The sequence below is a fragment of the Marmota marmota genome, unplaced genomic scaffold (genome assembly GCF_001458135.2).
Source record: "Marmota marmota marmota unplaced genomic scaffold, marMar, whole genome shotgun sequence".
NCBI classification, from domain to species: domain Eukaryota; kingdom Metazoa; phylum Chordata; class Mammalia; order Rodentia; family Sciuridae; genus Marmota; species Marmota marmota.
The window spans coordinates 25297341-25301863 of record NW_025999932.1 but is presented as its reverse complement, the minus strand read 5'-3'; positions in this window follow the sequence as shown (position 1 = coordinate 25301863).

The window sequence follows — 4523 nt, the reverse complement described above, 5'->3', positions numbered from 1 at the left end:
GGGGGCAGCTGGGCCTGATAAATAATCATACTCATTAGGTCTCATTATATTCTCCCTGTGAGTCATGGTATCCCACAAAACAGAGGCCACCCCAGCCTGGCTTTCAGCAGAGCCTATCTTAAAAATGCATTCGATGCAGATGGTTACATTAATGTAAAAGGCAGGCCATTGTGGCTATAAATAACTCAAGCTGAGTCCTGCTGACAGTGGGACACCTGACAGGAAATACTGTATTGTCCTCCCTTCTGAACAAGGCAGTGACATACCCATTATCTTCCCATTTTCGAAGGCAGGGTCCACAGGAGTCCAGCAAGCCCCCTGGGAAGGCAGATCCTTTACCATGAGACCCATGAAAGGGAGCTTTCCAAAGCAGGTGCACCATACATAAAAATAATGACCCCGTTCCCCAAAGATGTCCTCACTGGAATCCTGGAGCCTGGGAACAAAATATTCTTTACATGGCAAAAGGAATTTTACAGATGTAAAATTCTCCCAAGAAGATCCCAGATTGTTTGAGTGGCCCCAGTTAATCTCTAGGTCCTTATAAAGGAAAGAGAGGGACAGGAGAGTCAGAGACGTGAGGAGGGCAGCAGAGCTTGAAGGGAGGCGAGATTTGAAGATGCTGCGCTGCTGGCTTTGAAGATGAGCCAGAAATGCAGGCTTCCAATAAAACTGGAAAAGGCGCATCAGTGTATCCTCCCCTAAAGCCTGCAGATGAAACAGCCCTAGAGACACTGCGGCTTTAGAATTTCTGACCTCCAGAACAGTTGGATTATGAGTTTGTGTTGTTTTAAGCCACTCACCAACTTGAGATAGTTATAGAAACCATAGGAAATTCATACAGAAGGCGCTTGATCTAAAGTGATTCTAATGAAAACATTTTTTTCAGACTGTGTACTTTTTGCATTTCTCCCTTGGTGTCTGGAGCAGGGTGGACATGGGAGGAGAGGCTTTGGAGGTAATGAGGGGACGCTTGGTGCTGGCCAACCACTCCCCCATCTGTGGTGAAGTTGTACAGTTTGGAAACATTTCCACAACAGTTGTCATTTTGTTTTTGTTGGGGTGAGAGGGAATGTTATTTTTAAACACTTTTCTTTGACTTAAAAATGCTTCTGTAGGACTACTGTCCCCCAGCCTCTTCCACCTGCCCCCCTTTGTTGGTTTCTGTCTTGTGAGGCTCTCACTCCCCACTTCTCCCACCTGGGCTGTCAGCCATTTCCAAATGTAGGGAGAACAACATTTCTAAGCTGCATTGGCATGAGGTCACGAGGCCGTCTGATGAAGGTGACTGGCTCTAAGATATTGGTTGTCCCTTCACATCAGGTGATCTCCCGGAGCAGTGTCACTCATGTTCCCTAGCAACTAAAATCAGGATCTTCTCTCTTAAAATGAAGATTTGATGCTAGGGATCTGGGGTGGAAGCTGAGATTCTGCATTTCTAACAAGCTTCAGAGGATCCCCAGAATGTGGATTCCGGACCACATTTTGAGTGGAAAGGACACAGAGGGCTGAGGTTCATAATCTAGGCAGGTGGGGAGCTCATTCACAATCTACCATGGGCACACAACTTTAGGACAATCTTGTGACTCCCAGTGTGGTCCCCAAAGGGGCAGCATTGGTACATCCTAAGAGCTTGTTAGGAATGCAGCTCCCAGACCCCATCCCCCAGACTGAATCAGAACCTGCAGGCTAACAAGGTCCCCAGGGGATTCCTTTGCACATTGAACTCAGAGATGCGCCGCCTTAGAGCCTGGTTCTCAATTTAGCCTGCATCAGAAACACCCAGAGAGCTTGTTAAACAACATTGCTAGACCCCACTCTCAGAATTTATGATTCACCTCACCATGGACGGAGCCCAAGAATTCATATTTCTAACAAGTCCCCGGGTGATACGGATGCGGCCCAGGGACCCCACGGTGACAACCACTGCCTTAGAGTAAGCTGATGCCTTGAGACCGGCGGCCGGTATGCCCCAACCAGAAGTCCCAGAGTGGACCCTAGGGACGTACTTGCTTGCGTATTTGGATGGCAAGACCCATCCATTCTTTGCTGAATTTTTGGTGGTTTTAATAAAAGTAGCATATGCATTTTCATTTTATGGAATTTTTGTCAAATGAAGCAACAGGTGTCAGCTGTAGCTTCACAGAGAACTGTTTGACCTTGACAAAAAATTCTGTCTCTGGGTCTCTATTCTTCATCAAGAAAAGGACGGGGTTGAATGAGGATCATAAAACTCTATGCTTTAGAGCCTACTTTCCATCTCCCAGGTGAAGGCAGAAGTTTCAAATGACTGAATCTTGGTTTTCTTCATAATTGCTTGGTCATATCCAAGATTTATTTAAGTCGGGAAGGCAACCCTCTACCCTATGTGGCGCCACGGGATAATAAAATTCAGTTTCCCTCCCCATTTTATTTATTGTAAAAACAATATTCTAAAATAGGGAAGACAATTGGAGAGATTAAAAACTTCATTCCACCCTAACACAACAGCTGTTTTCATTTCGCTGTGTTCCCTTCATGTGCGTGGATGATCTTTGAGTTTATATCCATTTGTATTCCACATCTTCACCGCATTTGGTCATAAACATGTCACCAGCAATATACAAATAAAGGAGTTCAGCATGAAGTCACTACTACTGGCATTTAACTTTGTTTGGCTAATGTGATCAGGGAGGCTGGTCCCTCATGGATGCTGTAAATTGTAATTTTTTTTTATTGTTCGGGACGCTGACCATTTTCCCCATGTGTTTGTTTACAATATGAATTCACTAAAGTTTCTTCTCTGTGCCCTGTCTGTTCATGGGTAATGGAGGAAGTCATTGACAAGGGCCTTGCACTAGGTCTGGCAGTCATCAACAGCCTCAACAATACTAGCTTGCCTCCTGCCTGAGCCTCATTCCTCCTCTGGGAACCACTAGGGCAGTGGGAAGTTGGGGCCGGAGAGTTTGTGGCAAGGGTCTATCATGGAGTCTGGTGGGCACAGAACACAGCTCTTCTGGGGTTCTCTATCTGCCAGGGCTTGGTAGTGTTCTAAATCTAACAGATACTCATTTAACAATGACATTTCCATGAACACATTTGGGGGAAAAGTGACATCTTGTTGAATCTAGTAGCCCAGTTTTCCTCATTTGCAAAACAGAACTAATAATATACCTGTTCTTTGACTTGTGAGGATTAAATGATACGATCCCGTATAATATGGCCTCAGGCCTGGCACCCGGGGAACATTAGCCTCATCGTATGCTCTGCCACATTTATAACCGAAAAGATGATTATTTTTAATTTTAATAATCATAGCCAGATTGCTTTCCAAAAATTTTAAGTGGATCTCATTTAAATTTAGAGAATATTCTGAACTTTGAATTGAAAGACTTATTTGCATTTTGAAAGTCTCCAGCTACACATTGTACTAAGCCTGTTCCCAAAGCTCTCGTTTAAGAAACAAGGAGAAAACATTGTGGAAATAAAGGCATATGCATAGTGTCAAGAAGAAGTAACTACGGTCAAGAAGGCATCACTTAAAAATTCCTATTTGTTGGTGGCAAATATTACTTTCCCCGCTCCTTGGACATTTATCAACAGAATCTCTTCTTTCAATATTGCAAAAAGATTTACCAGGAAACTTGAATCGACCATGAATGATTCCCAATTGAAGACGTATATTCATGTGTATATGTATATGTATATGTATATGTATTTTTTCATATGTTCCTAAAATAGAGAGCCCCAGGGAGGAGGCTTCTCATTTCCTATGACATAGCAAATCAATAACAACTCCTCGTGTGTCTAAAGTGCTTTATGGTCTGCAAAGCAGATTCTCATAAATTTTCTAGTTTGAGTCTCACAATGATCCACTGGGGAGGTAGAGTAAATTTTACAGTCCTTATATTACCGTTCGGGACTCTGACCCACAAAGTTGTTCTAGCTTATTTGGGATCCCACAGTGGGCAACACAGCTGCGTCTGTCTGCAGATATATGGTCTCCAAATCCAGGGCTCAGCTCACCACTCACTCTGACCACTAGCTCTATTAAAACCCATTAGTCTTGGTCAAAGGCACCCATCTTAATGTAAATATTGAAAGAACATTTCTGAACCTCTAAACAGAATTCTCAATCCATCTTCAAAAGACAGGATTTGAGTCAGGTATAGTGGCACATACCTCTGATTCCAGATACTTGGGAGGCTGAGGCAGGAGGATTGCAAGTCTTGTGATTTAGTGAGATCCTGTTTCAAGATAAAATTTTTTTTAAAAAGACTGAGGATGTAGCTCAGTGCTAGAGTGTTTCCCTTGCATGTATGAGGTCCTGTGTTCAATCCCCAGAACAGGAGGGGGAAAAAAAGACAAGTTTGCCAGGAAAGCCAAACGTGCACTGACTTCCATTGAGGATGATAAGATGTGAAAGTTAGAGCCAACTGATCTGATTCCACCTGGAGCTACCGCTGTGGTTTGTTTGACCATGTCACAATTCTCACTTAGTTTTTCAGGGACTTGGACATCTCTCAAGTAAGCACAGGGTGTGT